The sequence below is a fragment of the Dendrobates tinctorius genome, unplaced genomic scaffold (assembly GCF_039654945.1).
Source record: "Dendrobates tinctorius isolate UK_male_01 unplaced genomic scaffold, ASM3965494v1 ptg000135l, whole genome shotgun sequence".
In the NCBI taxonomy this organism is placed as follows: Eukaryota; Metazoa; Chordata; class Amphibia; order Anura; family Dendrobatidae; genus Dendrobates; species Dendrobates tinctorius.
Genome location: NW_027361803.1, coordinates 9204567 through 9226978, shown reverse-complemented (window position 1 = coordinate 9226978; position 22412 = coordinate 9204567). Strand labels below are relative to the sequence as shown.

General features: G+C 43.0%; 1 protein-coding gene and 1 long non-coding RNA gene across 2 annotated transcripts in view; one reads left to right on the top strand and one right to left on the bottom strand.

The window, feature by feature from the left end:
- Positions 1–22412, bottom strand: part of LOC141048421 (class I histocompatibility antigen, F10 alpha chain-like) — a 490026-nt gene that overhangs the window by 305728 nt on the left and 161886 nt on the right. The gene's annotated exons all lie outside the window — the stretch shown is intronic.
- On the top strand, positions 9983–21690 carry LOC141048382 (uncharacterized). Its single transcript, XR_012220042.1, has 2 exons — positions 9983–10122; positions 20430–21690. It is a non-coding gene; the product is annotated as an uncharacterized lncRNA (long non-coding RNA).

Genomic DNA, 22412 nt, shown 5'->3' with positions numbered 1-22412 from the left:
TTATTTATTCTGCTCCTATTTTCTAATTTATTTCTATTATCACTTACATACCCTCTCACTAATCCTTAGATGAGTATACTCACAATATCAGATCATTAGATCCGGTCTGGGAGCCACTTTGTCTCTACACTTTCTTATTTGATCTACATCTTCTTTAGACTCTCGCTAATGGATGTCACTAGTGAAGCACTTTTCTCACTAGAGTTGAGCGACTTTGGTCGGATCGGGTTTCGTGAAACCCGAATGAAACAAAATAAGTTTCAGATGAAACTCGTCCGACTAGAGCAAAACAAAGTCGGAGTTTCGTCCGAAACCCGACCCCAATGCCAGTCAATGGGAAATAAAAGTCGGACGAAACTCCGACTTTTTTTTGCTCTAGTCGGACGAGTTTCATCTGAAACTTATTTTGTTTCATTCGGGTTTCACGAAACCCGATCCGACCAAAGTCGCTCAACTCTATCTCTCACCTATAGTGCGTAACACTGTCTCACTTCACATACCGTGTGTAGAGCGTTAGCCAATCCATACGCCTGAGGGCTGCATTCACTCTCTGCAGTGAGCGCTCCTCTAGACTTCCAGCTGTGGGTCGCCATGGAGACGCATCTGCATTGCTGCCGGCTCCGCCTCCTCAGTCTGATGCGTCGGATGGGGGTGTGAACTGGTGACTTGTGACGCTGACGTCAGTGTGAGCACCGGAACCAACCGCTGTCTTGACATGAACAGGATTCAGACAGGCTGCTCCACAGTATGGGCTTATGGTCTGAGACAGCTCTTTTGTACTCCTCACACAGGAGAGGGGTGGGGTCTCCCAAACCATGCTAAACAAGGAAAAAACGGATTGAAAACACATGTGAAATGCACAAATGTGAACACGTCGGTCAGACAATGTTCACACCACCCATTAACTAAGATATAACAAGAGAACATAGAATGGCAGATTTGCAAAAATTTGCAAAAATTCTCTGCAGCCAAAAATATGGCAGTAATCAGCAAGTGCTGAATAACAAATACAGGGTATTTAGTCGATATGTTTTTTTGCAAAAAAATGTATACCAAGCTGCCTCACCAACGTCAAGGTAACCCCACCCCTCTCCTGTGTGAGGTGTACAAAAGAGCTGTCTCAGACCATAAGCCCATACTGTGGAGCAGCCTGTCCGAGTCAAGACACTGTTCGGATGTTCAGGTATTAAATACATTAGATAGGGACTGCTTCGACACGGGTTACCTTGACGTTGGTGAGGCAGCTTGGTATACATTCTTTTGCAAAAAAAGTATCGACTAAATACCCTGTATTTGTTATTCAGCACTTGCTGATTACTGCCATATTTTTGGCTGCAGACAATTTTTGCAAATTTTTGCAAATCTGCCATTCTATGTTCTCTTGTTATATCTTAGTTAATGGGTGGTGTGAACATTGTCTGACCGACGTGTTCACATTTGTGCATTTCACATGTGTTTTTAATCTGTGAATTTCTGCAGATACTTACTGTCAACTTAGGTTTAATTAATTTCTGCAAAAATGAGTTCTGGATTTCCAGAGTGACCCTGTGTCCTATTATCTAGTAGGTTTTGAATATCTGCCTATATCATGACATTGATCCTTTAGGCTATGGTATGGTCTCCTTGCAGACTGTTTATTTTGCAATTTCTATCTCCCTTGAAAAGTGACTTTATGTAAGGTTTTTATCTTTTTTTTATAAAGTATATTTATTTTACTTCGCACATGCTTCCCTATTCTCTGTAGGATTTTGTTTATTGATGGAAGTGCCCCAAACCTCGGCCTGTAAATAGGTGAAGCATCTTCATTATTTGTTTCCGCAGGCACAGCGCCATGCATACAAGTGTGGCTATGCTTGGTACTGCAACTGTGAAGCAGACATTTCTGGGGCGTCCATGCGCCATTCTTTATAAAAAAAAAATATATCAAGAGATACAACTACAACAGCTTCATGTGAATACACCCTGAACACGCTGCGGTCACCGAGCCCTCACGGATCACGGCCTATGTCTTAGACCGCCCCTTTATCGCCTCTGTGTGATACATGACAGACGACACAGACCCAATAGATCGCCCAAAATTTACCATTTGCCTCCATAATTCTCAGTTAAAATAGCGATCATCTGTTCCACGGACCCCAGGATGGCGCGGTGGATGATGACCGGCCGCTTCTTGTCGTTACCGTCCGGGTTACAGAAATAATGAAAGGCGATGTTAGAACAGGAGGCGACGCGCTGATCTGCGCCCCCCTATATGTAGGCGCTGCCCCCCACTGACCTGACATGAGAGGTTGTATCTGATGGGGGCTGGAAGTCCAGCTGGATGGTGGCGCACTGGTGGTACCGGCCGATGGCGTCTTTAATCTGGATGTCAATCTGGAAATCAGAAATAGTATTAATGTCCAGTCTTACAGACGGGAAGGAACGCTGCGGGCGCAGATCTTACTGCAGTCAGATCACGGGATCCCCAGAGCGGCACGAGATCTCTTCTCTGGCTGTGACAGGGGGTCACCCGCAACCTCAGAGCCAAACTTTAATTTTATTTATTTTTATTTTAAAACTCTTTTGCAGTTCTATAATGGAGCAATGAAAAAACAATAATAAAAAATGTAAAAAAATATGGATTTTTAGAATGCGGTAAAAAATTTGTTTTGTTCGACCATAAAAAGTGCGTTTAGTGTCTCCATAACAAAACTGAGTTTTGTTGAGACTTCTGAAGAAATCCGAGCACGGCCCCCCGCCATCTCCGTGCAATAGACAGCGGTCACGTACGTGCACTACGGCTCCGTTCACACTGGGATCTCTGCTTTCTGATCAGTGGGGTGTCAGACCCGGAGCGATCCTACATTTGTGATCTATTCTGTGGACAAGTGATACGTTTTGACTATGGGACATGTAGTTTGTGATGGTGAAAAAAAGGTTTATATAAGTGATATGTGGAAGATAAGAAAACCAATCATTTCATCTCAGTTCAAGGTCCAAAATCATTTCACTGCTTCCCTATAACACAGGGAAACCTACAGTCTGTTCAGCCACCACCAGGGGGAGCTCAGGGGCTTCTGTAAAAAATTATCTCCCCCTAGTGGTCACAGAAGGACGGTGCATTTCAGGTTTCCTCTGATATCCACTGAGAGATCCAAACTGTGACCCCTCATTAATCCACACAGTGATACAAATCCACCACACTTTGGCCCATAGAAGGCACCATCACCTGGATTCAGCACCCTCTTGATTGGCAATTCCTTACATGATATATGACTGTGCAGCTATAAAGTGCGGCCATCTTTGGGTTGATGATCTTTACAATTATACATGTGGCTCTGTAGAATATTCACCATATAATGATGGGAGCGTCATATTAAATATCTTACCTATTCCTCTTCCACTCATTGGGCTTAAGCTGCACAACTCCACATAAGATGTCGCTCATTCTATATATTGGGCTTAGTGGAGCGCTCATCAGTTATGGATGTGAATGCGGATTCCATATAAGATCTCTACATGATCCGCTGATTGCATCTCTCACATCTCCTTGATAGGATTCTTCCCATTGTGTGTAATGAGCGTATGTTTTCTCTCCAAACCTCTTATCTTTACAGCCAGCAATAGACGGCCATACGATTCTCATTAATGCCTATAGAGGCTTCTCCAGATGTGGACATTATCTGTATTCAAAATCTGTATTCTTGGTGTCTTGGAAGATGGGGCGGATTCGGACTCCCCCATGGCAGCAGCTTTCTGTAGAATCATTTTCCAGGCTAGAAAGTTGATGTCACCGCACTGGATGGAGCGATCCTCCCAATCACTGGAAGAACTAAAAGCCAGAATAAATAATACCCTATGTATGGAAAGAGGAGAAAATATCAAAAGAAAGGCGCTCCAAAAATGTATAACCTATGGGCAGTGGCGGATTAAGTGGACTATGGGCCCGGGGCTGTACATAAAACCTGGGCCCCTGTACCCCCCTTCCCACCTGAGCGCTGCGGTCCCCGTGCGGGAATTGACAGCCGTACGGACCGCAGCACTTGGTTTGCTGCGGGTCCATACAGAAAACCCGCCACCATTCCACCACGTGTGGACATGGCCTAAAAAGACGTTGCACATAAGCTGTAGGCCTACGGCCAATACGCACAAAATCGCCCAACATGATCCTGGCCATAGGGGATCCACTTTACTGTCCCCACTTTAATTTGAAGTCCCCTTACTTCATCCATTGCAGTCCCCTATCACCCACTCACTTCATCTGCAGTGCCGCTTCATCATTTGCAGCCCCTTATCCCCCAACTTCATGTGCAGCCCCACTCCCCCATCATCATGTGCAGTTAATTTTACCCCCACATCATGTGCAGTCCCCCTTACCCCCAATTCATCATGTGCAGTCCCCCTTACCCCCAATTCATCATGTGCAGTCCCCCTTACCCCTTAATTCATCATGTGCAGTCCCCCTTACCCCTTAATTCATCATGTGCAGTCCCACTTACCCCTTAATTCATCATGTGCAGTCCCCCTTATCCCCCACTTCATCATGTTCAGCCCCACTCACCCCCCCTTCATCATATGCAGCCCCACTCACCCCCCTTCATCATGTGCAGCCCCACTCACCGCCCTTCATCATGTGAAGCCCCCACTCATCCCCCCTTCATCCTGTACAACCCCAGTTACCCCCCTTCATCCTGTACAACCCCACTCAACACCCTTCATCCTGTGTAGCCTCACTCTCCCCTCTTCATCATGTGAAGCCCCCACTCATCCCCCTTCATCCTGTGAAGCCCCCACTCATCCCCCCTTCATCCTGTACAACCCCAGTCACCCCCCTTCATCCTGTGTAGCCCCACTCAACCCCCTTCATCCTGTGTAGCCCCACTCACCCCCCTTCATCATATACAGCCCCCAGTCACCCCCCCTTCATTGTGTACAGCCCCCACTCACCCCCTCCCCCATTTAATTCATTTTATAAATAAAAAAAAAATAAAAAAGTTCCCCATACTTACCTCACAGCCGGCTCGCTCCCCAGCAGCGCCTCTGCTTTCAGCATCCTCCGGGACATGTCGGCGCGTGCACGATGACGTCATCGCGCACGCCCGACATCTGACCCGGAAGTACAGCCGGAGGGAGCCGGAGCTGAGCAGCCGTCAAGGTGACGGCCGTGCACAGCTCCCGGCCCCGGCCTCATAGAATGTGACGCGGGCGGCTGTCTGCTGCCGGCGGCGTCACAGCACAGGGCACGGCCGGCACTGTACAGGTGCTGGGGGAGTGGCCCGGGGGGCATTTGCCTCTCTGACACCCGGCCCAGCCCGCCCCTGCCCCTGGGCCCCCAAAAAACCTTGGGCCCGGGGCGACCGCCCCATCCGCCCCTATTAAGATCCGCCACTGCCTATGGGGGCAATGGCGACTACTCCAGGTGCGGCTTCAGAAACCTCCTTCTTCATCGCCCATTGCTTTGCATTAAACAAGAAACTCATGGGGAATGAGGCAGAACGAATACATGTATAGGAATAACTAATTATTAATCCCTTTCTCAGTATATGAGAGGACACAATCCAGATATAAGCACAGTGATGTAATAAGGAGAGAGGACCGTCAGGAGAAATAATAATTGCCCCATATGGAAACACATCTTCTCTCATGTTCCATGGACTATTCATTGATTACTCTACTATATTATTTACATACAGTATGTGCTTACCAGTGTCTTTAACAGTTTTTGCAGTAGATCTTTTTTATTCTGTATTTATACTTTATTTACATACATGTTTAATAAAATTACATATTTTTAGTCAATACCTGTATTATTGGTAATTTTTCATGGGAGTACTATTGTTGTCTTTGATATTTATGAAATATTTCTTGCTACTCCCATAGACTTATAGGACCTGCTTAGGTTATTAATTACTGTCACCATGCAATAACGGCCAAGACTGGAGATCACATCCATCCTGGCTGTTATAGGGGTATTCCCATCTCCAAGATCTGATCCCAATATGTAGAAGGTATAATAGTAATAATAGCAAATATCTCCAATTAACAGTGTAGTATAGATCTTCTGATTGGCTATGTCGCTTACTGCATGTGCAGAGCAGTGCAAAAGTGTAGGTATCAAGGGATACGACCATAGAGTGACAGTTGTTAGTGGTCGTAACCATGGATACCTCCGCTCCAGCACGGGGATCACTGTGTGCACTATATACAATATATACTCGCCTCCATCTTTCCTGCCAGTTCTATATCTCTTCTCTGTGTATATCGGACGCTCCTATTCCTCGCAGCACATTGAGCTCTTATGTTTATACGGATATAAATAGAGGATGGCGTCTATAGACACGGAATTAGATTTATCATCTAATAACACAGGAGTTGTGACTTGTGATATAAAAACTTATGTGAGATTTCCCGTTCTCCATATTCCTATAGATATCGGGGAATAACGGAATGCGCTGCTGTTTATCTGTACACGGAATATTTATTCCTCATGGTCACACACATCCCTGTGTGATATTACTCCCATCAGTCACACATACGCTCTGCGCTTCTCTCTCACGTTTCCTGATTTGCAATACGGTTTTATTGGTGGAATATTATAATATTTCCAATTCCCATAGATCTCTTCTTTATCTGCGACTATTCGGTCTCAGACTCGTGTATTCACATTTCTAATTGATTCTTATGGAAATAATTTATGGACTTCCATGCGCTGCTTGACAAAATACAGGATCCCAATTATGGTGAAAGAATAATCATTTATTCCCAACGCGTTTCGAAGTAAGGGCTACTTCTTCCTCAGGGGATGACAGACATGAACAGATAGCGTTGTCTCAACACTATATACACTCCATATTTGAAAATTGGCGCCAATAGTCATATGTTCTTTTGCAAAAAGTCAAAGTTAAAACACATAGAATAACATGATCAATAATCATTATTTAATAAAATCACAATATCTCTTTATTATATTATAGATAAAACTTTGAAAGAAAAAGAAAAAATATAAAAATATCAACGAAAAAAGAACTCGGAAAAAAACAAAGGGCCAACCACTTAGACCAGTATACCAGACCAGGAATACACCTGAACTGGAAGGAAAGGGATGAATAAATGTGCGGAACAAAATATATGTGGGAAAATTATTATAAAAATCTGTTTTATATGAATAAAAATGCCAGTTCAAAAAACAATCTATGTATGCACATTTTAATAAAAATCTTTTATTTATATATATATATATCCAAAGAAAATTTAAAAAAAAAAAAAAATTTTTTATTATATATATACACAATAAAAAAAACTTTCTTGAAACGCAATGTGTGTGTTAATTGCTGTCAAAATTACAAGCGTTGTCTTCATGAACTCTCATTACTACTTCACTAGCCCAAATTGTCAAAATAAACAGTGGCCTCCAAAATAAGGATCCGACCTCCAAAGAGGTCAGAGCTCCCAATGAAACCAGGATCGCTCCCCGTGCAGGAAAACACCGCTCCGTGAATTGAGAAAAGAGGAAACTATAGATCCACATGAAATCAATGTGTCTACCTCAAATATTTTACACATGATTAAACTAAAAAATATGTTGTAAAAAATATTGTAAAAACATTATAAAAACCGCATCCAAAAGGAAAAGGAACAGAATTTTTCCCTCTATAGAAAAAACATCGTTCACCATCAACGGAAAGGGAAATATTAATCCAATATGTTATATACATGTATGTACAAATAAAAACATGAAGATAATTGGTTGTAATGATGACATCACATTCAATAGTACATACAATAGAATGCACATTGTAAAAAAGTCGCATATGGGAAATTACAATTAGGACCTGAAAAATTAAAAATAATTCATTGTAAATGGTATAAATACAAACTAAAAAATTATTAAAAACAAAAATGATGGTTTTTAAAAAACTTCTTAAAGAAATACTTCAGTAATACTGAAATTAGTGAAGTAGTAATGAGAGTTCATGAAGACAACGCTTGTAATTTTGACAGCAATTAACACACACACTGCGTTTCAAGAAAGGTTTTTTTTATTGTGTATAGATAATAAAAAAAATTTTAATTTTTAAAAAAAAAAAAAAATTCTTTGGATATATATATAAAAAAAAAGATTTTTATTAAAATGTGCATACATAGATTGTTTTTTGAACTGGCATTTTTATTCATATAAAACAGATTTTTATAATTTTCCCACATATATTTTGTTCCGCACATTTATTCATCCCTTTCCTTCCAGTTCAGGTGTATTCCTGGTCTGGTATAGTGGTCTAAGTGGTTGGCCCTTTGTTTTTTTTCCTCTCTTTTGTTGCGAGTTCTTTTTTTCGTTGATATTTTTATATTTTTTATATTTTTTCTTTTTCTTCTTCTTTCAAAGTTTTATCTATAATATAATAAAGAGATATTGTGATTTTATTAAATAATGATTATTGATCATGTTATTTCATGTTATTCTATGTGTTTGAACTTTGACTTTTTGCAAAAGAACATGTGGCTATTGGTGCCAATTTTCAAATATGGAGTGTATATAGTCTTGAGGCAACGCTATCTGTTCATGTCTGTCATCCCCTGAGGAAGAAGTAGCCCTTACTTCGAAACGCGTTGGGAATAAAGGATTAATCTTTCACCATAATTGGGATCCTGTATTTTGTCAAGTCCATACATACATACATACATACACACATACATACATACATACATACACCTGAACTGGAAGTCCATAAATTATTTCCATAAGAATTGATGTATTGGCGGTCACTCGGTTTGACCTTTGGACGTGCAGCAGCTGACTAGGAATCCTATGTGCTTGATCTTCCCTGCAAATAGGTGAGTGAATTTCTTTTACTTTTTTTATATTAACCCGGATAAGACCCTATTGCGCTTTTCTGTTCCTTTAGTATATTGCATTCACTCTTCTAATTGGACGTATTTGCTAATATTATTATTATTACACTTTCTACATATTGGGATCGGATCCTGGAGATGGGAATACCCCTTCATATCACTTAACGTCTTCATGTCTGGGCAAGTTTTCTCTTTTTTTCTTCCCATTTTTCCAGGAGCCATAACGTTATTATTTCTCCTCTGACATGGCTGCATCAGGGACGTTGTTGTTTTCTTGTGTGGGACTATTTGTAATTTTGAAGGACTCCATTCATTTTCCCGTATAATGTACTGAGGAATGTGTGGTAAACAGTGAATATATTGCAATACTATCATTGTATTTGGGGGGGGGTCTTCTTTAGTATGATTACAGTGATACCAAACTTATACTTTTTATTTTTTTTTAAGAGATTTTAAAGAAATTTTGAATTCTGCAAAATAAAAAAAAGTTTGGTTTGTGTCACCATTTTCTTAGACCGGTAACTTTTTTATATTTAGCAGATGATGCTGTACAAGGGATTGCATGTTTCAGTGCGGAGCTGGACTTTATTTGTACTCTGTTGGGTATATAAAAAATTTTGATTGTATTTTAATTTCATTTCTTGAGAAAGAAACACAAAATAGCTGAAAAAGCCAAATCCGGATATTCCATTCTTTTCTTTTTTTATGGCGATTACTGAACAAGATCATCAATTTTCATAGAATGAATGTTTACAGACATCGCAAAACAATCGTCACATCCTATTTATCAGTGCTCACCCGCCCAACCTTCCTGCTGACAGGGCATTGGGTCCGGAACTGCTGGGGCCGAGCCTCCTGTTGCAGGGGGAATGGAATTGAGGACGGAGGAGACCCATGACCTGCATAGAGGGGGCGTGGTGAGCCCGGAGAGGATAAGGGAGTTTGCGCGGGAAGAGAGAGTTCCGACCAGAGGAAGGCAAGAGTGCGGACCGGCATTGCGCTGCAGGTAGCGCTAGGCCATGCAGCAGTGAAAGACAAGTGCAGGAAGGACTGGGGAGTGTCGCCAGGCGCGCAGGGCAGAGTACACCGAGCGGGAGATTGTTGTGCGGGACTCCTGACTGCAGAGCACGCCGAGCAGGAGGATGTTGTGCGAGACTCCTGACTGCTGGGCAGCTGAATGGACTAGGGGCTCAGTGGGCAAAACTGATGACCACCCACTGCTGCCAGAAGAAGGACCGTTTGTTGCGGGTGGGGAAGCCGGAAGACTCAGCACCGGCCGCAGCCGGCAGCCAGGTAGCCATCTAACTCAGAGAGAAACGCACACCCGAGTCACGATAAGTGAAACTGATAGACTGTTAATTTGAAGTACTGTTATCCTGTTTAACCCTCAGCCCTTTAACTGTATGTGTTGAAAAAGTGAATAATTGTTTAACCCTTGCGCTGTGCGTCTGCGTGGCTACATCCAGAGAAAAGAACAGAGTGGAGGGCACCATCACCAAATGTTTATCAAGTACACAAGATCTGCCAGAAGCATGTGAAACCACTAATAATAATACAAGAGAAAAGAGCATGCTGCAACGGCGATCACCAGAAAATATGTGTGTACGGTACAAAAAATACAAATTTTATTGAAATATGCAGAGCAAACAACATTTAAAAACATAATGCCCGATGAGAAAGAAGGGAGGGGTACCGCCCCACAGACCTAAGTGCAAATAGTAGCACACATATAAATGGCAAGTTTTTGGCACCTGAGGATAAATGGCAAGAAGAACAAGATTGAAAAATATCATGTAATTAAATGACCATTGCTGACTGAATATGACCAAGGTCACACTATAAAACACCCTAAATAAATATACTATAACTAGTGCCAAGCAAAAAAAACCCGCCCAATGACAAGTCACCCTGAACAATAAAAGGGGCAAAAATAATAAACGGGAGGGAAAAAACAACCACAATGGCAGCTGGATGCTATCAAACAAGAACTATCACACAACGTCAAAGATGCTTGAAAAAGACATGTGGAAAATATAAGTGGATAGCAAGCAGTGTCCTAGTAGGCACCTGCTAAACGAAGTACCATCCTAACTAGACATACCATCCAGGTGAGAAAGGGTTACTGCGGCGCCTATTAGGTACGACCAGTGAGGATATCAAAATGTCAATCAAAAGTGCCAAAGGTCCAAGGGGCATGGGAACCCAACACGTGTCGCCACACATGGTGGCTTCATCAGGGGCAAATACAACCACTCAAGCATATTCCTAAGTTTAAACAGACCTACCTAACACAAGAGATCGTTGTCAGCTGCGGAAGATTCCAGTAGTGTTGCCGGAAGTAATAACGAAGACGTTCAGAGAGGTTAGTGCGCAGGCGCCCTGTAGAAGGCTGACATATCCAGCAACAATATACAGCGCATGTGCCATTTACCTACAGCGAGGTTATCGCTATAAACAAAGCGGTTGTCATACAAAGAAGTGCGCAAGCGCAGTAAAACGGAGCAGAGAGTTGATGCGGTCTGTGAAAAGTATATCAGCCGGCAAGTTAGTACAGAGCATGCGCGGGTTGCGTGACACAAATGGTATGATAATTAACATGGTATATAGCATACCTAAAAGGTGCGCAAGGATAATAAAGCACATAAGGAGAGACCCATTAAAATGGTAGTGCACATGCCAAGTAAGCCCAAAATTGAGATCTTATACACAAGTCGGCTTATCAATGCAGTAGACAGTATTCACACAAAAATATATATGGAGGTGCCAATGTTGTCGCAGAAGAGGGGGCAAAGTAGCAAATCACAAAAGTAACTCTGTTACCTCAGATAACATGGAGGAGGCTCTAGATCTATGTTACCTCAGATAACATGGAGGAGGCTCTAGATCTATGTTACCTCAGATAACATGGAGGAGGCTCTAGATCTATGTTACCTCAGGTAATATGGAGGAGGCTCCATCGCTCTCAGTTACCTCAGGTAACATGGAGGCTTCATAGCTCTCACTTACCTCAGATAACATGGAGGAGGCTCTATCTCTCTCAGTTACCTCAGATAACATGGAGGAGGCTCCATCGCTCTCAGTTACCTCAGGTAACATGGAGGAGGCTTCATAGCTCTAACTTACCTCAGATAACATGGAGGAGGCGCTATCTCTCTCTGTTACCTCAGATAACATGGAGGAGACTCTAGTTCTATGTTACCTCAGATAACATGGAGTTGGCTCCATCGCTCTCAATTACCTCAGATAACATGGAGGGAGGAGGCTCTATCTCTCTGTTACCTCAGGTAACATGGAGGAGGCTTCATAGCTCTCACTTACCTCAGATAACATGGAGGAGGCTCCATATAATATAAAGCTGCAAAATGTAATGTCATGCGGTAATCAATGTAATCTAATTAGATATATATAAAAAATGCACTGGGCTGACTGTGTAAAATATATATACAGTATATAAAAACAAACCTATAGTAAAAATTACAGCAGTCAGCAGTATCAATAACAATGGCTGAGCGACATAGAAGTGTAGTGTATATAATGGCCACAAGAGGGCAGCAGACTATAACATGGTGCACACTGATAAAGAAACGAAAGGTATATGAGATAAATTGCCACCAAAATTCATAAATGTATAAAACCCATAAAGATCCAAGTCAAACGGTAATTTCCTCTGATGATAGCAACACAGACAGGTGTTTTCATCAGGAAGTGTTGTCATCACAAGGTGGAGACTTTTAGGCTATGTGCACACGTTGCTTTTTTTAACGTTTTTAGCGGCATTTTTCTGCTGCGAAAACGCTACAAAAACGCATCCCATGCAATCCTATGGGATTCCGCATTGCTGTGCTAATTATGCAGATTTTACCGCTGCAGAATCGCATAGCGGTAAAATCCGCAGCATGTTCATTCTTTGGCGGAATCGCGGTGATTCCGCTCACAAAGGATTGCATTGAAACGCTCACTTTATGCATGTGGCTATGCCCTCCATGTGTAAAGTGAGTGCTCCATGTGCGGATGGTACCCAGGGTCTGGCGGAGAGGAGACTGTCCTCCATGCCCTGGGTACCATAATCATGTAAAAAATAGAATTAAAATAAAAAATAGGAATATACTCAGCCTCTGATGACCCCTAGAGTCCTTCCCACCTCTCACCACGCTGCCGGCATCTTCCGGTCCCAGTGATGCTTTGTGCGAATGGCCTGAGATGACGTCACAAAGGTCCTTCACACAAAGCATCACTGGGACCGGAGGATGCCGGGAGCGCCGCCGAGGAGATCGGAGGCTGTCAGAAGGTGAGAACAACCATTTTTTATTTTTTTTAAATTATTTTTAACATCCTATCTTTACTATTGATGCGGCATAGGCAGCCATCAATAGTAAAAAGATGGTCACACTTGTCTAGCACTATGCTTGTGTGTGACCAACCTGTCAATCAGTTTTCCAAGCGATGCTTGAAATCGCTTGGAAAGCGCAAGCATTCTGCAACCTAAATACGCTTGCAAAACGCTTGTGTTTAGCGGGAAAACGCATGCGATTTCCACATGCGTTTTACCCGCGGCGGGAGTTGCGGAAATGCTGTGGACATAGCCATAAAGGGAATCTGTCAGCCAGATTTCACATCCCAAACTTTTTATATGTGCATGTGGCTCAGTCACAGACAAATTCATCAATAACTTACCTCAGGTGACATGGAGGAGGCTCTATCTCTCTCTTACCTCAGGTAACATGGAGGAGGCTCTATCTCTCTTACCTCAGATAACGAGGAGGCGCTATCTCTGTTACCTCAGATAACATGGAGGAGGCTCTATCTCTCTTACCTCAGGTAACATGGAGGAGGCTCTATCTCTCTGTTACCTCAGATAACATGGAGGAGGCTCTATCTCTCTTACCTCAGGTAACATGGAGGAGGCGCTATCTCTCTGTTACCTCAGATAACATGGAGGAGGCTCTATCTCTCTCTTACCTCAGGTAACATGGAGGAGGCGCTATCTCTCTCCTACCTCAGGTAACATGGAGGAGTCTCTATCTCTCTCTGTTACCTCATATAACATGGAGGAGGCTCTATCTCTCTGCTACCTCAGATAACATGGAGGAGGCTCTATCTTTCTGTAACCTCAGATAACATGGAGGAGGCTCTATCTCTCTGTTACCTCAGATAACATGGAGGAGGCTCTATCTCTCTCCCTTACCTCAGATAACATGGAGGAGGCTCTATCTCTCTCACTTACCTCAGATAACATGGAGGAGGCGCTATCTCTCTCACTTACCTCAGATAACATGGAGGAGGCTCTATCTCTCTTACCTCAGGTGACATGGAGGAGGCTCTATCTCTCTGTTACCTCAGATAACATGGAGGAGGCTCTATCTCTCTGTTACCTCAGATAACATGGAGGAGCCTCTATCTCTCTTACCTCAGGTAACATGGAGGAGGCTCTATCTCTCTTACCTCAGATAACATGGAGGAGGCTCTATGTCTCTGTTACCTCAGGTAACATGGAGGAGGCTCTATGTCTCTGTTACCTCAGGTAACATGGAGGAGGCTCTATGTCTCTGTTACCTCAGATAACATGGAGGAGGTTCTATCTCTGTTACCTCAGATAACATGGAGGAGACTCTATCTTTCTGTAACCTCAGATAACATGGAGGAGGCTCTATCTTTCTGTAACCTCAGATAATATGGAGGAGGCTCTATCTCTCTGTTACCTCAGGTAACATGGAGGAGGCTCTATGTCTCTGTTACCTCAGGTAACATGGAGGAGGCTCTATGTCTCTGTTACCTCAGATAACATGGAGGAGGCTTTATCTCTCTGTTACCTCAGATAACATGGAGGAGACTCTATCTTTCTGTAACCTCAGATAACATGGAGGAGGCTCTATCTCTCTGTTACCTCAGATAACATGGAGGAGGCTCTATCTCTCTGTTACCTCAGATAACATGGAGGAGGCTCTATCTCTCTGTTACCTCAGATAACATGGAGGAGGCTCTATCTCTGTTACCTCAGATAACATGGAGGAGACTCTATCTTTCTGTAACCTCAGATAACATGGAGGAGACTCTATCTTTCTGTTACCTCAGATAACATGGAGGAGACTCTATCTTTCTGTAACCTCAGATAACATGGAGGAGGCTCTATCTCTGTTACCTCAGATAACATGGAGGAGACTCTATCTTTCTGTAACCTCAGATAACATGGAGGAGGCTCTATCTCTGTTACCTCAGATAACATGGAGGAGACTCTATCTTTCTGTAACCTCAGATAACATGGAGGAGGCTCTATCTCTCTGTTACCTCAGATAACATGGAGGAGGCTCTATCTCTCTGTTACCTCAGATAACATGGAGGAGGCTCTATCTCTCTGTTACCTCAGATAACATGGAGGAGGCTCTATCTCGCTCCCTTACCTCAGATAACATGGAGGAGGCTCTATGTCTCTGTTACCTCAGGTAACATGGAGGAGGCTCTATCTCTCAGTTACCTCAGATAACATGGAGGAGGCTCTATCTCTCTTGCACCTAGGGGAGGGCTGGGCAGGGGGTAGATGCCCCCAGCTCGGTCCCCCAGCGGCTATTTAGGGCCACCCGGCCGCCCGCTGCTTTAGCGGCGCTGCACCTATAACTCCTGCCGCTTGTTGTCCTGTCAGGCGGCCCCTGGTGAGGAGGATTCCCGGCTCCTTCCCTGCAGTCAGGACTGTGCAGTGTCAGTGCCGCCTCCCTCCTCGTCTTTCTGTGCTGCCTTCAGGGCTTCCCTCCTGCCGCACACAGCAGCTCCTGGCCGGAGACACGATGGTGAGATGCAGATGGCAGCTAATAGTCTGTGTACAGTGAGGGGAGGTCGTGTGTTACTGTGTGGTGACAGGTGACCCGTGTCAGGGTGGGCTGGGGGTCTACTACACCTGACACTGAGGGGCTGGGGGTCTACTACACTTTACACTGAGGGGCTGGGGGTCTACTACACTTTACACTGAGGGGCTGGGGGTCTGCTACACCTGACACTGAGGGGCTGGGGGTCTACTACACCTGACACTGAGGGGCTGGGGGTCTACTACACCTGACACTGAGGGGCTGGGGGTCTACTACACCTGACACTGAGGGGCTGGGGGTCTACTACACCTGACACTGAGGGGCTGGGGGTCTACTACACTTGACACTGAGGGGCTGGGGGTCTACTACACTTGACACTGAGGGGCTGGGGGTCTGCTACACCTGACACTGAGGGGCTGGGGGTCTACTACACCTGACACTGAGGGGCTGGGGGTCTACTACACTTGACACTGAGGGGCTGGGGGTCTACTACACTTGACACTGAGGGGCTGGGGGTCTGCTACACCTTACTCTGGAAATGAATGTTATGTGTGTCCTCTGAGGGGCTGTGGTGTGATCAGTGCCGGTTTTAGACAAAGTGGGGCCCTAGGCAAAAGTTTAAAGTGGGGCCCCAAATGCTAACATTGTAATATCATACATTTAGGTTACATTACATGAGCAGGATGCGGATACAGTTGGCAGAGGGTGCTGGCACTGTGGCCCCCATATTTGGGGGCCTTATATCGGCCAACGGGTCTGCCACTATTAGCATTACACAGGGGCGTTGCTAGGGTCAGAAAAGATTGGGGGGCCCAAGCCCCAAGACAAAGAGTTGTCCCCCAATCCCCTCTTAATTTTTTTTTTTTAACACTGCAGATAACACAGCAGGGCTCCCAGCAGTCCTGGATCCAGCGGGACAGTCCCGATTTTGATACTCCCACCTGCGGGATTGTAGTTTTCCCACACCGCAAATCAGTCGCCATGCCCACCTGTCATTTCAGAAGGGACTGTGTACCGATCACCATATACAATTCCCTCTATGCATAGCACACTCCAGAACAGAAGCCCTCCCGGCTCACGTGACCAGTCACATGACTGTGACCTCATCCTACGTAACACCAGAGATAGCAGTAATAACTCTCTGAGAACAGATAATGTAGTAGATGTCACCTGCAGTCCTATGTAACACCACAGATAGTCTTACTCTGAAACGCTATGGCTATGTTCACATGCATTTTTTTCAGTAGCCAAAACCTGTTCTATTGGCAGTAAAAATGTTGCGTTCACCTGTTTCTCACCTTGTTTCTGGTGTTCTTTACACTTTTTTCAGCTTTTTTTAAAGTGAGGATGTTTGCTTTGTCTACAGTATGTTTAAGGCCACGTTCACACGTTGAGTATTCGGTCAGTATTTCACATCAGTATGTGCAAGTCAAAACCAGGAGGGTGAGAAATCCAGAAGTGGTGACGTGTTTCTATGTTACTTTTCCTCTGATTGTTCCACTGCTGCTTCTGCATTACAAATCCTGATGGGAAATACTGACCAAATACTGAACATGCTGAACGTGTGAATGACACTTAATAGTTTAATTCACCAAAACCACCTAAAAAATTGCAGCGAAAAATGCCGTTGCAATATCTGCAGCTTTCTTTTTTGTATTCTTTCATTGCTTTCTACGGGTGAAAACACACTGAAAGAAGTGACGCTGCAGGTTTAAAAAGCGCTACAGTTCAGAAATTCAGTCAGAAATAAAACAAGCGCATGCAGGAGATTTTCTCCTGACCGAATTTCACAGCTGCAGCATTTTTAAATCCGCAGCGTCGCTTCTTTCAGCAATTTTTTTCACCCGTAGAAAGCAATTAAAAAGTTTTAGAAAAGCTGTAAATGTCGCAACGTTGTTTTTTTTGCTGCGTTTTTGGCTAATAAAACGAACTTTATTAAACATGTACTGTAGACAAAATGCATATTGTAAAGAAAACAAACAGCAAAAGCTCTAAGGGTCTGTGTCCGCAATCAGTAACCTCTGGATGCTGCGCACATCCACAGCGTCCAACCCGCAGCGGCCAGATGTTACAGCACAGTGGATGGGATGAACACACGCGGAATCACGTGCGAAAGATGGCAGTACTTTAGACGGAGCACATGTCCGCTGCGTCCAAAGTGCTGCCATTTCTGGATCGTCTGCACATACCCTAAAAAATAGGCGTTTTGAAAGCAGTGTTTTTACTGCCAAGAGAGAGGCTTTGGCTGCAAAAAAAAAAATGCACCAAAAACGCTGATTCCTATGCACACCTGTACTAGTACTATATACAGTATGTGTATGGTTTACCCTTATTATTTCACATGGGAATTCATTTATTTCTATGTCATAAATCCCCTGATTCAGCAGACAATATCCCTGTCTTGTGTCATCCAGACAGCAGTGACAGGAGGTCGCCCTGCCACGTTACAAGCAGGGATTAGTGACTGTGGTCAGAGCTGATGCTGATCGCTGCGGTGTGTGGCTGTGAATCCTGATCCTGCAGCGATCAGCACAGAGCTCCGGACGACAGTGAGGAAATCACTGCTCTCTGACCTGTTACTGCTGCTCTTACCAGGTTCTGCAGCTTCACTTAGGCATATCCATTCTCAGGTCAGTGCTAGGAGCAGCCATGACTCAGGAGGAGACATACAGAGCTGCAGGCATCTTCCTGCACTCACTGTGCTGTAATGGCCCCTCCCTCTCACTCTCAACTTTTAACCTGACTGCAGGGAGAAAGAGACAGGGGGGCTCAAGGGGCTTTGCGAGAGACACTCCAAGACTTCAGAGCAATGCACAGCATTATTCACTGCTGTACACCCTCTGGGCACTTCATAAACGGGCTGCAGATGCAGGGGGCCCCCTTTGTAGGTGGGGGCCCCAGGCATCTGCCAGGTCCAAATGCCAGCCCTGGGTGTGATGGGCTGGGGGTCATACACTATATACTGTTTGTGAGGAGTCTGTGGATTTTCTGGGGTTTTTTTTTGCATTGCGCGAATGACCTCTGATGATGTATCTAAATATTTAACAGAGCAACCTACTTTTACTTTTCGTCGCTCTAGAAATTTGCGGGATACTTTGGTAAGGAGTCACTATCAAAATGAACATACGTCCTCTTTTTTGACTCAGATTCCTCAGAAGAATGGTTCATTTCCATGTGGCCATTGTGTCGCCTGCCAAAATGTTGACAGGACTGACACTTTTACTGATTCTTCTGGTTCAAAAAATTATTCCATTAAACATCATATTAATTGTGACACCAAGGCAGTAATTTATTATGCTACATGCCCTTGCTCAAAGATTTATGTTGGTCTTACTACAAGACAACTAAAAGTAAGAGTAAGGGAGCGTGTAATTGGAATTAATGGAGCAAAAACTGAAAGTGATATTTCTGCCCTAAAAACAATTCCGAGGCATTATAAACTATTTCAGAATTGTGACTCGAGTAAATTTGGTGTAAGAGGGATCGATACAATTCCACTTTCTATACGTGGAGGTAAAATCAGTCAGAAATGAGCACAAATGGAGACGAGATGGATATGGACACTCAAAACAGTATTCCCCCAAGGCCTAAATGAGAACATCAGCTTTGTCCCTTTTTTATGACCACCTAGTCATCCAGCTGTTTTTATATTTTTTTATTTTATATTTTATATTTGTTTTATTTTAGTTTATTTTATCTTTTATACACTCACTGGCCACTTTATTAGGTACACCATGCTAGTAACGGGTTGGACCCCCTTTTGCCTTCAGAACTGCCTCAATTCTTCGTGGCAGAGATTCAACAAGGTGCTGGAAGCATTCCTCAGAGATTTTGGACCATATTGACATGATGGCATCACACAGTTGGCGCAGATTTGTCGGCTGCACATCCCTGATGCGAATCTCCCGTTCCACCACATCCCAAAGATGCTCTATTGGATTGAGATCTGGTGACTGAGGAGGCCATTTGAGTACAGTGAACTCATTGTCATGTTCAAGAAACCAATCTGAGATGATTCGAGCTTTATGACATGGCGCATTATCCTGCTGAAAGTAGCCATCAGATGCCTGTTCTTAGCTGAGAGGAGTGGTACCCAGTGTGGTCTTCTGCTGCTGTAGCCCATCTGCCTCAAAGTTCGACGCACTGTGCATTCAGAGATGCTCTTCTGCCTACCTTGGTTGTAACGGGTGGCAATTTGAGTCACTGTTGCCTTTCTATCAGCTCGAACCAGTCTGCCCATTCTCCTCTGACCTCTGGCATCAACATGGCATTTCCGGCCACAGAACTGCCGCTCACTGGATTTTTTTTCTTTTTCGGACCATTCTCTGTAAACCCTAGAGATGGTTGTGCGTGAAAATCCCAGTAGATCAGCAGTTTCTGAAATACTCAGACCAGCCCTTCTGGCACCAACAATCATGCCACGTTCAAAGGCACTCAAATCACCTTTCTTCCCCATACTGATGCTCGGTTTGAACTGCAGGAGATTGTCTTGACCATGTCTACATGCCTAAATGCACTGAGTTGCCGCCATGTGATTGGCTGATTAGAAATTAAGTCTTAACACACAGTTGGACAGGTGTACCTAATAAAGTGGCCAGTGAGTATATATTGAATATAATATTTATATTATTGTTATTGGGCAATTTTGTATATGAATTAATTAATTCTTTATTATACATGGTTGTTGCAGTTTAATTGTTTATTGCCATACATAGGTCCTATTTCTATTTTATATTTATTTTATGTATTAATTAAATTATAATTATTTTGCATTTATTATATATTCTTTACTATTCATTTCAGTTTATTCTCCTTTCATCAGTAACTTATCTCAGCTTTCCTGTCCGCTTCCTGTTGTGGAGTCTTGGAGTTGATTGATGTCACTGCTGTTTCCTCCTGTGAATGCCTCTATGAAAAGAAAAGGAAAAAGAATGAGCGCCTGACTTATCAATATATGAATAGTTTTGATCAAGAATGGACTTTAATAATATTATTTTTCTTTATTTTTTCTTTATTATTTTTTCTTTAATTTATATAAATCTGATCTATATATTGATTTTGAACGTGCGTTATTGTATATGGATGAATTCCCCCTTTTTTCCTTGATTTTATATTTTTCTTTGTTTTCTTTCATTATTTTATTTTTATGATGCATTTATTCTCTGCAATTATTTATTTATATTTTTATTTATTTGTACATTTTTATTTAATTTTTCCTTTTTATTTACTTAATAGGACCTTTGTACCACGTGACTTTCTTCATTCTATGATAGTGTGCTCTCAGGACCTTTGTACCACGTGATCTGATATATCCAATGAGAGAGAGCCCTCAGGAATTGTACACCACGTGTTCTATTCTGCCCAATGACAGCGGGCTAGGTTGTACGCGCGCCGGTATCGGGTTCTAGGAGTCCCGCCCGCTGTACCTGCGTCCCTCTTCGCCGCAACATCTGATTGCGACGATTGGGGAGACACGTGGGCCGGCGGCGTGGGGTTGCCTGGTAACGTATGATGCCGGTGTGCGTCGCGTTATACCTACTCCGCTCCCATTGGTTGCTTTGCGCTTTTTATACCCCCTCAAGCCTGGATGACGCCACCCCCTGACGAAGGTACGCCGAAACGCGTGTCGGGGCTGGCACATCCCGGGGACTACAGCAGCATAAGAGGTATAGCACCTTGCTTGCACATTTAAACACTTTGTTTTGCCTCTTGAGTTCTTTTTGTACATTTACTTTGATGGATTAGATTCACTTCTTTATTTTATAGCACTGCACCTTATTTGTAGCCATATTTTTTGCTGTACAGATTTATATATATCTGCACTTTATATAACATCATGAATTGTTTCTATTTTGCTGTTTGCACATTAATGTTATATTGGCACTAGCATCTTATTTATTGTGTCTTACCTTGTAGTGTGCGATATTATTTTTATATATATAGCATAAGTGCTTACTATTGTCCCTGGTTGTGCCTCATCCATGGCATTGGCCTCCCCTCATTTTTTACATCATTTTACATTATATTTGATACTAATTTAATAAACTTTAATAATTGGACATTTCTTCGGTTTCTTTCGTTGTTTGAGTGTGGTAAAATTGGTAAGGAAGCTTTATTCTTTGGGTAAATACGATTACAGCGATACCCAATTTATATAGTTTTTTATGTTTAGCCGCTTTTACACAATAAAAACTATTTTATAGAAAAAATAATTATTTTTGCTCTGTTTTATTCTGAAAGCTATAACTTTTTTATTTTTCTGCTGATGGAGCTGTATGACAGCTTGTTTTTTTTTTGCGGGGCAAGATGAAGTTTTCAGCGGTACCATTTTTATTCACATTTGTCTTTTTGATTACGTTTTATTGCAATTTTTGTTCGGCAGCATGATGATATAGCATTGTTTTTTACCTCGTTTTTTTACGGTGTTTACTGAAGGGGTTAACTGGTGGGACAGTTTTATAGAGCGGGTCGTTACGGACGCGGCGATACCAAATATGTAGAGTTTTATTGTTTATTTCTTTATTGATATAAATGTATTTATTGGAAAAAATATTTGATTTTTTTTTCTTTATTTTTGGATTAAAAAAAAATATTTTTACACATTTTTAATTTTTTTTTTTTTTTTTTTACTGTTTTTTTTTGCATTGTCCCATCCTGGGACATTACTGTATTATATCAGATCGCTGTTCTGCAATTCATCTGCACTACAGAACATTGGAGCAGCTACTGACAGGCAGGGAAGGAGGCGTTTCAGATCCTGCTCCCTGCAGGCACTGGGAAGCCACC